Genomic DNA, 13931 nt, shown 5'->3' with positions numbered 1-13931 from the left:
GCGCCTTATGTGTATTGGTGCGGTGTCTGCTATTGCCTGTTTCTCAGAATTGGGGGCCGAGGAGCCTTTCTTGTTGCTGCCTCTTCCCATGGTGCCTCTTCTTCTCTGTTCCTTATATATGCAAGCTTATACAAGAGGCCCAGCTTCTCTCCCAGTCAGCCACAGCCTGATCGAATTGTGCCAGTTAGGTGTTCCCGCTCACCGCTGCGCACCAGGGAGTTACAGACCAGGCAGCCTATGCGTCTCCCCTCCCGGCCACCGTCAGGCTCTGGGATCTGGGTTGGGACAGCCTACCAGGTCCGCCGGCAGTGTCACGCAGGCCAGGCACTTTTCACCAATCCCGCCTGAGAGGGGGATGTGTGGCTGGAGTCGCCACCGCACCCTGCTCCCGCAGGACTGCTCGGGCCCAGAAAGTCCTCTGCTGGAGTCAAACTGTGGTAGAGTGTCAGTTTCTCTCACTCACCTCACCACAAGTCAGTGCACGCCTCCCTGCCGTTCGCAGATTGCCGTTCTCAGAGCTTCTGCGCGTCTCTCTCCTTGCAGAGCCACTCTAGAGGCAGCCAGCCGCCGCGCGGCAGGAAACCCAAATCGCGGCTTACAATGGCGCGGGGTCCAGCCTCCACACCGAGGCTTTTCTTTTCCTGTTTTAGCACCAGGACTGCATTCCAAGTTGGTTTCTCTCAGCCCAGTTCGTTCCTGAGTTAGCAGAGCATATCTCTACCTGCTTATGTCTCCTTAGTCCACACCATTCATGGCTTCTGAGCCGAGTCTTTCAGAGAGCCTCCAGTAGTTGCTGTTATCTGTCCGCCATGTTCTCCCGGCTTGCTACTGTCTCTTGCTGCTTCCTGTCTACCATGTCATAGATTGTTTTCCTTCTGTGATGCCCCTCAACTATACCACTCTGCCTTGGAGCCAGCCAACTATGCATTGAAACTTCTACAAACTATAAGCTGAAATCAAACTTTTCTCCTTTAACTTTGAGTGTTGGGTATTTTGTATCAGGATCAAGAAAAGTAATCAACACAGACAGAAATTGGAAAAAAATTAACAGAGCATGATTGAGCTGTGGAGAAATGAGTATTATATGCGCAGTTTGAGTCCTAGAAGTTGAGGGAAATATTTAAAAAGATGAGACAAAAAGATCTCAAATTCAATGAAAACTATAACTTTTAATTCCAAGAAGTTCAACAAATCCCATACACGAGAAATGTCAAGAAAGCTACAAGATATATTATTGTCCATTTTTCTTACAAACAATAATAAAAAATTCTTACCATCAATCAGACGTAAAAGCCACAATAAAATATGTTAAACACAAAGGAATGAGGATGAGACAGTGATGACTTCTGAACCAAAGCAATCCAGAATGTGATGGAGCAGCGTCTTTAAGTCTTAAAAGAAAAAAGAACCTATCAACATACAATTTTATTTCCAGTGAAGTTAACTTAAAAAATAAAGGAGAGTTACAACAGCTGAGCTCACTTGTCTCCAGTAGACCTGTACTACACGAAATCAAGTCCTTTAGGCAGTAAAATTCCTCCAGCCCATACTAAGTAGTCTTAAGACACTTGCACCCTGGAACAAGACAAGATAAAAATAAATCTTTAATGTAGGATCCACCCATTCTTCCCAGAGAAAGAGACTTCTGCAAGACTAGAATAAATGGCCTTGTCTAATGTGCAATTTTTAGCACAGTGAGGTGTTCTTAGATGATTAGCAAGGATCAAGCTAATCTGGAAAAGGCATTTCTGAGGTATCTGCATTTGCTAATTCATTCCTCATAAAGACATTCCTTTCTGATCCTGCTGGTGCAGATGCCTTCTTGGCAACAGGTTGTCTCTTCTCTTGATAGTACTCTCCACCTGAATATACACTTTTTGTTTTTCCTTTTTCTGAGCTGGGTACACTGTTTTACCATCACCATCACAGGCCCTTCATAGCTATCTTGCAAGGCAATTCATTTGTGTCATCATTTTCAATGTGCATAATTGGCCATGGCTTGGCACATTATGGGAAAACCACACTACAGCAAACTGACCTCCCCCCAAAACCCTCACAAAACCTTTTTCAGCCAGAATATTTCACTATTATCTGATAATTGCATGGCAAAAATATGAAATATATATATATGTATATATATTTGAGGTATTATCAAGTCTTGACTATTGTAGTTATAAGATTAATGTAAAAAGAATCAAGACTTTGTTTGCTATTTGCTATTTCTTAGAACTCTTTCTATCCACCAAAAGCAATCACGAAGATGGACAACAATTCTATTGTCATATTTATCCCACCATATCACAGAAAAATAAGTATGACAATATTTGTTCAACATTTTAGTTACATGGTTCTCATACCTGGGAGCCCTTCTTTGCCCATAATATCAGTGATTTATAGCAAAACTGGTAAAGTGTTGGCCAAGTTAAATGGTAGCGAAAAGAATGACTAAGCAGAATAACACTCAAACAACAACGACCTTGTAGAACTAGTTGCAAGAGAAGCAGCCCCCATGGACAATAGTTTCTGGCTTCCCACTAAACATGATGCACTCTGCATATGGCTTTCCTGTAAGTATTCTCACCTGATGGAAACCCTCACTAATGGCCTTTCAGTTTCTAATGTTGGGTCCAAAATACGTGATAACGAATATAGCTGAACTTTTCCAAAGAATTGTGTTACAAAACCTACTTCCATTTTAGAAACAGTGAATCTAATTTCCTGGGAAGTCCAGAATAAATTGTACCAGAAAGGCTGAGATTTTTATGTTAAAAAAAGGAGTAAGTGCATTGTATGTGCACAGAATTCCTTGGACCAAGTAATTTCATAATTATTAGAGAAAAAGAGGTCATGTAAACTTTTAGGAAAAGTCTTTGATTTGTCTGATTTATTAGCCAAATGTAAATTTAAACATTAAGCTTTTCCTTCAAGAATTTTAAGAAGTCATTTAAAAATGAACTATATTATTTTAATAAGCTTTACACCCAAAATTTTTGTGGCCAAACTCAAACTCTGGATAAATCAAGAGACTGCTTTATCAAACTTTGTTTCAGTTCTTGGGGACAAAGATGATTGCACTATTTTAAAAAGCTGGACATTGTTCCTCAAAAAATATCTTACAATTCTGAGCATTAAAACATTCCTTTTGCTTTACTGCTTGGCAAGTATTTGTTGGTAAAAGCTGTTTTGTTGCTATAGTATGTTGTAAAGGGGATATATCCTGCCACTCACTGCCTAATTACTAGAATAAGTGTATAAACTCAACTTTGATTCCTGGGGTTTGCTTTTAGAGCAACGAAAGATACACTGCTTCTCCTTCTACGTCTCCTTTTCCTTCTCCCTTCCTTTTCCTCTCCCTCCCTCTCTCTCTCCTCCCTCCATTTCTCCTCTCCCACTTCCTCTTGCCCCTTCCCCTCCCCTCTTCTCCCCCCCCATCTTTTCCTTCTTCTTGATAATAAAGGCTTATTGAAGTAGATGTACTCTACATACCTGGACTAGGAAACAGCTGACTCACCAGAAATTAATGAAAATAAAGTGAGAAAGAAGTTAATGGCTCCAGACACTAGCCCAACACTGGATCCTTGTGATGGCTCTATGTTGTCAGATGATTTGAATGAAAGTGGGGAGATTGACTTAGCTGGCTTGCACACACCATCAGAGAGCAGCAATGAAGTCGAGTGGGAAGATGATCTTCCAAAACTGCAAACTGCTGAAGTCATTAGGAAAGGCTGGGTTACTAAGTACACTACAGCAGAGGATGAAGACCGGCGACACTGGCGCATGTTCAGGACTGGCGGGCAGAACCACCAGGTGGAGATGAAGGCAATGGAACCCTACAAAAAAGTCATCAGCCGTGGAGTATATTATGGGGATGGGTTAAACGCCATTGTTGTGTTTGCTGTCTGTTTAATGCCTGAGAGTGGTCAGTCTAACTACAGATAACTGGTGGACAATCTCTTTAAGTACGCTATTGGCACTTCGGAGCTGTTAGTAGCAGAAAACTACATGATAGTTTATTTGAATGCTGCAACAACTCAAAGAAAAATGCCCGTCTGGGATGGCTCAGGAAATGCTATCAGCAAATCCATAGAAGGTTACGGAAAAACCTGAAATCGTTAATCATTGTACATCCCTCTTGGTTTATCAAAACACTTTTGGCTGTTATAAGACCCATTAGTAGCTCAAAGTTCAGATACCTTTTGGTGGGGTACCAGGGATCAAACTCATGACCTCACACTTGCCTGCCAGGAGCTTATGCTGCTGAGCTAAATCCTCAGCCCAAATTTAAACTTTTTTTCCCCTTTTTTCTTTTTTGGTACCGGGGTTTGAACTCACAACCTTGTGTTTGCCAGGCAGATGCTTATATGGTTAAGCTAAATCTCTGGCGTAGATATGTCTTTAATTTAGCAGAACTAGTAGAACTCATTCCAATACAGTATGTTGGCACACCAGAATGTATCATGCAAGTTGATCAGGAGGTTAATGGAAAACAAGATGAACCAAAAAGTGAACAGTAAGTTTGGCTTCAAATTCAAACAAGACTGAAGAATGTGACCATAATGAAGGTGTTTTGCATTCACGGTGCATCTCTTGGCTTATATTTTAGTGTAATCTGTTACAAAATTGATTTGGCTTTTTAATGGACTTGTATGCAAGGGACTATTCACTGCTATTTTGGTTTTTAAATCTCTTGAATTTAGCTCTTCAGTGGCTACTTACATTGTACTCACTTTATATTTTCTATTATATAAAATATATTATTATATATTGTATATAAATAGCAGAGAAGTACACTTTATAAAAAACAATTTTTGCATTTGTATGTTGAAATATAAAAAGGCTTATCTACTGTCGACAAATAGGAGAAAGGCTTTGAAAATAGTTCCTATATGGCTTTGGCTACTCAGTGGGAAATTCAATATTGATCGATAGTAGATCATGCTTTGTAAGAACCTAAGAAGTAAAAAAGGCAAAAAAATGCTTTAAGTAAAATATTTAAAATATAAAATGAAAGTTAGATGGTAGAGATTCCTTTGATTACTTTTCTCAAAGAATATTTATGATTTCATTCCAAATAGCACATTAGCTCTGAAAATCAAAAGACCTTAAATTTTTTAACTGAGTAAAGGGAGATTCCATCCTTAATTTTAAGGGAAATAGCTCCCAAGAAATTTAAAAAGTGAAATAAGAATGTAGTGAGAGAGAAGATTAGAAATGTGATTTGAGTCATTTTACAAAAACAAAATCCATCTCACAAATATTAAAAGCCATAGCATCAGCTCTAGCTTAGTCACAAAGGGTAGTCATCAAGGATTTGCAATGAGTGAAAGGAATCAGATGGATTCGAGAGATCTCAAACCCTTAATTTCAGTGGTAGGTTTAGTTTAGGCATGGAGTACAACTGGTCTAGTATGAATCCCTTCTGCTAGTCTGTTAGGATATCCTCACTGTTTCCAAACATGTAGGACTCATGCCCATGTTAACGCCCTTCTATTTGGTTCTCACCCCCGACATTACACTATGGCTTTATTTGTGAATCCTTCCATTTCTTTAAACTTAAGCCTCATGTTTTTCAAGGAGTGTTCTCACTCTGATATATACATCAAATAGTGATCTCTTTCTTTGAAGAACTCCAATAACTCTGGAGCTAGGTTATCTCCAAAATGCTTGTCCCAAATTGCCTCGCAGTGGCCTTCTGCGTGTGTTTATCTTGTCTCTGGAATCAACTTGAGCAAAGAGACCTTGAGCAAAGAGAGTATGACTTATGTGAACTGATCACAATTCTTACTCCCAACATTAAGTTATATGTAGTACTTGAGCATGGTAAATCAGCACGCAAAACTCTAAATTGGTGCACTCCCAACTTCTGCCCACCTTTCAGTTTCTACATTGTAGCTACCAGCCAGAGACAAGAGTGTCAATCTCTTTACCATTTTGGTACAGTCCACTTTCCCTGGAAAAGGTGGTTTTAATTTCCCCAGAGAAGGTTATAATTCAATACTAAGGAATGAACGATTCCAGCACTAATTTTTCAGTTTTTTCCATCAAGAGATATAGTCTACTCTCGTTGTTTAATCTTGGTTAGCTATTGTAACTTAATTTGGCTAATGGGACACTAGTGAACATGGCATAAGCAGAAATCTGACTAGTGCTTGTACATGAACTTGTTTTGTTTTACTACTTTTGGGAACCCAGTTGCCACACGGAACAGGTAGGCACTAGAAGCATGTGGTCCCCTTCCTTTGTAATCTCAGCCAACTACCAGACATACAGATGAGGGTATCTAGGACCAACCAGCCCAAGCCCATCTCCCAGCTGACTGCAATGGCATGAGTGAGCTCAGGGGACACCAGCAGAGGGACTACTTAACTGTGGGGGATGAGGTGTCACTTTGTAGGCCCAACCCCCTCTAACCTGCAATTTACAATAGCCGCCCTGGTATGCGAGAAGGAGGTAGAACGGGAATGCCTGTTCTCAGTGAGCCCTCACCCTCTGGAATCCATACTGTGAGCTGGCTTTGTTTTGCAGAAGTCTTGAGGAAGTGGCTGGCCACCCTTTGTGACACTAACAGCAGACAAATTAACAACATTCTTGAGCTAATGAATTTCTTCCTGGGCTAGAGAGGTTATGAGAACTGGTTGTGATTATTTACCTCACTTAGATAGCTTTAGAATAAACATTGTAGTCTGTCACGTTGTAGCTTGCCACAAAGAATGCCTTTTCACTACTTAATTATCTGGGCTCTGTGAATTGATCGGGTTTACTATATATGAATCCTAAAATAAAGATTGTGCGTACAGTGCAGTGCAGTGCAGTGTAACGCGGTGCAGACAGCAAAGGTGTCTCTCCTGTCTTTCTTTTCCAAGCGCTGTACCCCCCGTGTCCCGACAAGGCGTGCGTGTTTACCTTGCCCGGAGTTCAGAGTGCTCTAGACACTCACGACAAGTGGCGCCCGAATTCAGGGACTCCGAAGGTCGCTTAGGAAGGTAAGTATAATTTTATTACGGGGAAATGGGACAATCTGCTTCCTCTCCTTTCTTAAAAATTCTTAAACATTTATTATCTATATATGGCATATCGCTCAGGTCAGCTGACTTGGATATGTGTATTGATACAATTAAAGAATATAATCCTTGGTTTCCAGATGAAGGAACTTTGGATGTAGAAGTATGGAGGAAGGCAAGGGTTAGTATAGAAAGGGCTATGCAACAGGAGGAGAAGATTCCTTTACGTTTTTGGGCTATTTGGTCGGTTGTGTACTCTTTATTAAAAGCTATGGAAGATGAACATATTGTACAAAATCTTCAACTAGAAATTAAGCCAGTTATTCAGGAATTGCCCCTCACAGAGGAGGAGCAGAATGTAGTTCAAAATGACGCTATCGCTTTAAGTAGTGAAAAGGCGTCCAAACTAAAAGTAAAATCCACTACAGCCGACTCAGCTTTAGCTGCCGCAGCAATATCAAATTATGACAATCGCCCAATTTTACAGGCTATACAACATTTAACACAAGAGGTGAAACAACTCTCCGTTAAGCAAAACCCGCCTATAGTTCCCTCTGCACCTCCTCCATCTAACCCTAATTGGAGTAAAGCCAAGCTAGCTTTGGCTGATCTACCAAAATTAGGGGATTCTGATGAGGAAAAGCCTGCCTTTGCTTTCCCTGTAATCAGGCCACAGCCAATAGATGGAGAGGCAGTTCCCCCTAGATGGGAAGCATTTAATATTGATGATTTAGCAAAATTAAAAAAGGCTGTAACCCTTTATGGCCCTCAGGCTCATTACACTAGAGAATTAATAACATCGGTACCAGATCACTATGGTAATCTTGCTCCTTATGATTGGAAAGCCTTGGCCAAAATTCTTTTAAAAGAGCCAGAATATTTACAGTGGCACATGTGGTTTATGGAAGGTTGTGTGAAAAAGGCAAGACAAAAATGCTGATATAGTGATAGAAATGTTTTAAAAGATATTTTAAAAACTTTACCTCAATATTTTTCTCCGTTTGGACTTGTAATAGCACAGGATAAAATTCAAAAGGAAGAAGTTAGTCATTATTTGGGATATATTCTTACTAGACAAAAGGTGATTCCACAAAAAATGTCTATTAGGAGAGATAAGTTATCCACTTTAAATGATTTTCAAAAATTATTAGGGGATATTAATTGGCTTCGTCCCACACTAGGTATTCCTACCCATGCATTACAACATTTGTTTGCTACTCTACAGGGCTCTTCAGATCCATCCAGCCCTCGTTCTTTAACAGCAAAAGCAGAGCAAGAATTACAGTTTGTAGAACAACGAATTAAGGATACATTTTTAATTAGGATTGATCCTAAATTGCCTCTAACTTTATATATTATTAATACTTTTCAATATCCCTCTGCAGTTTTAGGTCAAAATGCTATGCCAGTAGAATGGGTATTCACTAAAACTAAGCAATCTAAAAATGTTATGCCTTATATTGACATGGTTGCAGCTTTAATTATGAATGGTAGAGCTCGTTCTATAACTTTGATAGGAGAAGATATAAACAATATAGTTATCCCTTTAACTAAGGAACAATGGGAATATTTGTTGTCAATTACTGAAACCTTACAAATTGCTTTAGCAGATTTCATGGGAACTTTTTCATATCATTTTCCTAAAAGTAAATTATGGGATTTTTTTAGACGTCAACAATTTGTGGTTAATACCTTATTAGCTGTACAGCCAATTCCACAAGCTTTGACTATATTTACAGATGGATCTAAAAATAAAGCTGCATATTGGACTCAAAAATCTTACTGGGTACGTCAGACAAATTTTAACTCTGTACAACAAAATGAACTTTTTGCTATATTACAAGTGTTTTTAGATTTTCATAACCAACCTATTAATATTATAGCCGATTCGGCCTATTCTGTTGGAGTAGTGACAAATATCTATTCAGCTGTGTTATATTCTAATAAGCCTGCTTTATTGTCTTTATTTCAAAATTTACAAATACATGTTCAAAAAAGAAATCATTCTTATTTTATTACTCATTTACGTTCTCATTCTCAGTTACCCGGACCATTAGTATCAGGTAACAATGCAGTGGATTCCTTAGTTATGTTCACCACACCCGTTGAAGAACATCAATTTAATCATGCAAATGCAGGACATTTGCATCTTAAATATAAGATACCTTTTACAAAAGCTAAACAGATTGTAAAAGCCTGCCCTATTTGTAGACCATTACATTTAAGAATTATTCCCGCAGGTGTCAACCCTCGAGGAACTCAACCTAATGAATTATGGCAAATGGATATTACACATGTACCTTCTTTTGGTCGGCTTTCTTATGTACATGTAGTTATTGATACCTATTCTTCATTTCTATGGGCTACTGCTCAACAGGGAGAATCCACTAAAAATGTTATTGTACATTTATTGGAGACTTTTGCAGTTATGGGAATTCCTTCTAAAATCAAAACAGATAATGGACCTGCTTATACTAGCAGAACATTTAAACAATTTTGTGATCTCCATAATATTATTCATATTACAGGGATTGAATATAACCCCCAGGGTCAAGCTATTGTTGAAAGAGCACATGGCACTCTTAAGTTGCAAATTAAAAAATTAAAAAGGAGGAGTCAGGAGGATATTCAGATACCAATACTGTTTAAATTGCAAAACAGTCCAAAAACATTACTGCATCAAGCATTGTTTATTTTAAATTTTCTCAATTTACCACAAGGTGAAATATTAACAAGAGCTGAAAAACATTTTGAACAGCAACAACAGCCTTTTGTGATTAATGAACCTATTTGGACTAAAACAGCTCCAGAGGCTGAATGGGAGAGGGGCACATTGCTCTATAGGGGGAAAGGTTTTGGTTATATCTCCACAGAAAATGGAATTCAGCAGTGGGTCCCTGGACGATGGATCAGGACCCGCGTCTCCAGACCCTGTTCGCCAGCCCCGGAGACAACTCCCCAAGGAACCGGAACCGTGCCTTCAGAAGCGAGCGCGAAACCAGCTAGAAGCTGAGGATGCTGAGTTTGTTCCTATCGCAGCCATGGCCAGATTACAGCTAAGAAAATCCCGCCGCTCACAGCGACCAAATTTAAATCCCCTCCCTACATGGGGACAATTAAAGAAATTGACCATAGAAGGGCAACGGCTTGTCCTTCAAGCAGGAAAGCCTTTAAACCCCGAAAACTTGTTTTTAGCTTTATGTGCCTTGCTCACCGTTGCATCGGGGACTGAGGTACCTCCGCATTCGTACTGGGCATATATTCCAAACCCCCCTTTATTAGAACCTGTAAAATGGGGAACTAGTGATATTTTACTTTATACCACACCTAGAGAAATTTTGTCAGCACCGTGGGCTGATTTAACCCCCCACAATCAAGATGATGGGACACTATTCAATTTTACTTATTATGGTAATCAAAGGCCTATTTGCATTGGGGAACCGCCTTGCATCCCTCTGGGATGGCAGTATTGGATTCAACATGGAATAAAAGCAGGCAACAAAAGAACAAGGCTTCAAGCCTTGGCTGCTCAAACCTTTAATGTTACCTGGAGAAATTTAACAGCACCTGATACAAATACATTTCCTGTATGCCCTGAATTCACTTATAAAAATATTTCTTATAATCCCATAATTTGGCAACTATGTATGGGAAAATTTGCTAAAAATATTGATGGGTATATTATTTGGGGACCATTTGGAAAATTCGTTAATGGATGTGCTGAATGGAATGAGACAAGATGTAATCTCTCTGTTGTGTATAGTCTTCCAGATCCAAAGAAAATAACTGACGGAGCTCCTATATTTCAACAAAAGACGGCTCTCTTGTGGTGGGGAGATGGTGGAATCGCTAACCCTGCTGTTGCAGCCGAAGAATACCCTCATCACCTTCAAAATCATATTTGGAAGATCCCAGCCGCTATGCAACCTGTAACCTTGTACAATGTTTCATATTCAGGGACTAGTCGATCTGTATCTACTACTTATAATTTTACTAGGTTTAAAATGTATAATATTACTGTTTGTGCACCTCTACCTTATGTCTTTTTAGTGGGAACTTTTAATTTTACACATTTTTCTTGTACTTGTTTAAATTGTCAATTGTTTACATGCTTAAATAGCACACTAAATTTCACTAAGCCTTATACAGTTATGCTGTTACAACAAAAAACTCATATTTGGTTGCCTGTAAATTTAACTCGACCTTGGTCTCAAGACCCGGTAATTTCTGTTACTACTGAATTTTTTAAACATCTGTTAAAACGTACAAAAAGATTTATTGGAATAGTGGTTGCTGTACTGTTAAGTCTGATAACTGTAGCCTCTCTAGCAGCAGTCTCAGGAGTAGCTTTACATACCTCTTTGCAAGAAAAACATGTTGTCGAATTATGGCATGAGAATTCTCATGAACTTTGGTTAACTCAGTGGCAAATAAACGCCAAACTACAATGACAAATAGACCTCCTTAAACAAACAGTTGAATGGATGGGTAGAAAAATATTGGCTCTTCAGCATCAAGTGTTTTTAAAATGTGATTGGAATTCAACTACTTTCTGTATAACCCAACGACCTTATAATCAGACAGAACATGAATGGGAAATGATTAGAATGTATTTAAATGGAAACACCTCTGCCCAGGAGGAAATAGAATCTTTGCATAATCAAATTGACAAGGATTTTGCAAAGCAAAATGATGATGAATCTCTAGCACAATTCGCGCAATTGCTTGCTCAATCTTTGAAAGGATTAGATTCCAAAGGAATCTGGCAGAGCATTACCCACACTTTTAGTGGCATGGGACTTAGTTTAATTATAGTTCTCATTGCCATAGTTCTTGTGTATTTTTACTGCATAAGACGAAATGCTATTAATAACCTGATCTTATGGAAATTGTTGTTAAAAAATAAAAAGGAAGGAAGTGTGGGGGATGAGGTGTCACTTTGTAGGCCCAACCCCCTCTAACCTGCAATTTACAATAGCCGCCCTGGTATGCGAGAAGGAGGTAGAACGGGAATGCCTGTTCTCAGTGAGCCCTCACCCTCTGGAATCCATACTGTGAGCTGGCTTTGTTTTGCAGAAGTCTTGAGGAAGTGGCTGGCCACCCTTTGTGACACTAACAGCAGACAAATTAACAACATTCTTGAGCTAATGAATTTCTTCCTGGGCTAGAGAGGTTATGAGAACTGGTTGTGATTATTTACCTCACTTAGATAGCTTTAGAATAAACATTGTAGTCTGTCACGTTGTAGCTTGCCACAAAGAATGCCTTTTCACTACTTAATTATCTGGGCTCTGTGAATTGATCGGGTTTACTATATATGAATCCTAAAATAAAGATTGTGCGTACAGTGCAGTGCAGTGCAGTGTAACGCGGTGCAGACAGCAAAGGTGTCTCTCCTGTCTTTCTTTTCCAAGCGCTGTACCCCCCGTGTCCCGACAAGGCGTGCGTGTTTACCTTGCCCGGAGTTCAGAGTGCTCTAGACACTCACGACACTTAACAATGTCCAGGCCAAATTAGTGACCTCCGGGGTCTTGGCCTAATAAATAGTTACAGGTGTGCTGCATAATGACCTTTTTTTCAGTCAGTTATTGGCCACGTATATGAAGGTGGTTCCCTAAGATTGTATTGCCTAGTGAGATTGTAGCCATCTCAGTTCAGGTACACTGTATATTGTTTACATAACTGAGAAAATCATCTAATGACATATTTCTCAGAGTATATTCATATGTTAAGTGACACATGGCTGTACTTTAAAGGCTCTAAGTTTGGTGCATTTTGTTATATAGTGAAATCAAATCAGTTTAGTGAATAATAAAAGTAACATATAAAATCTTATTTTCATATAGACTTGATAGAAACTTTACTGTGCCTAAGAAAGATTGCACACAATATATTTAAAGCTTCTTGGAGTAGAATTAAATTATTATCTTTGACTATATAAAAATGAACAACAAGCAGACAAACAACAACAAACCCCACCAATCGTTTATTAAATCATATCAGTTGTTATTTCCACCACTGAGCAACGGGATCAGCTTCTTCCCCTCCTTCCTAAAGACAGTATGGAAGCAGTTTAGAGCATGCAGGTAGGGGACAGACTCTCAGCTTCCCCTTCAGCTAGTGATACTCTCCTCCAAAATATTTTTTGGCCTAACACTGGACAAAATAAACAAAGGTCACCTAGTGCAGGCACTAATCCAAGAGATTGTGGATGACCTTTTTAAACTGTCCTTATGGTTTTGAATGTGTCCCTAAAATGCATCTGTTAGAAACCTAATCCTCGGGTCTTAGTACCGAGAGGAAGGGCCTTGTGCCAGGTGCTTGGGCCAGGCGGTGCAGTGGTGCTGCTACTGCAGGAATGGGCTCATTACAAGGGGGAGTGTTCAGTGGCCTCCTCTTCCTTTTCTCTCTCCTTTCCCCTCCCTCTACCTCTTTTGTCTTTGCTCTCTTATAGAGGCACAATGCAGCAAGAAGCCCTTGATAAATGACAGCTCCTTGATTTTGGACTTCTTGGCTTCTAGAACTCTGAATTAATAAAATTTTGGTCATCACTGATAACCCAGGCTGTCATGATGCACAGAATGGCACAACATAAGAGCTCTGCTCTGTGCTTAAAATCTTCTGACAAAGAAATTAGATTTAATGTGCTTAAATAACTTGCCCTAGAGGGTACTGAGCTCATAAAATGGTAAAACTGGGATTCAAATCTAAGAGGCCTGGATTCTTAACTAAGAGTTTACATTTTTAATGAAGGTGCTATCCTGCCTCCCAAATAAAAGGCTCAAACTAGTGCACTGCGGTATAGTCCAATTTTCCACTTTGGGAAATGGTAAGGGATTGCTTCACTGTCATTTTGATTATAATTTGTGAGCCATGAAGCTTAAAAAGAAGAAGTGTAATCATCAGGCTACTTTTACCTTGAGAACCATC

The 13931-nt window shown here is 39.4% G+C and overlaps 1 pseudogene; it reads left to right on the top strand.

Moving 5' to 3' along the window:
- Positions 1 to 3519: 3519 nt before the first annotated feature.
- On the top strand, positions 3520 to 4514 carry LOC100724230 (BCL2/adenovirus E1B 19 kDa protein-interacting protein 2-like; annotated as a pseudogene).
- Positions 4515 to 13931: the final 9417 nt, after the last annotated feature.

The sequence above is a fragment of the Cavia porcellus genome, unplaced genomic scaffold (genome assembly GCF_034190915.1).
Source record: "Cavia porcellus strain 051 isolate PalLab524CR breed Dunkin Hartley unplaced genomic scaffold, mCavPor4.1 scaffold_8, whole genome shotgun sequence".
Taxonomy (NCBI): Eukaryota; Metazoa; Chordata; class Mammalia; order Rodentia; family Caviidae; genus Cavia; species Cavia porcellus.
Note: the sequence above shows the minus strand (reverse complement) of the source record. Positions and strands in the feature narration are given on the sequence as shown.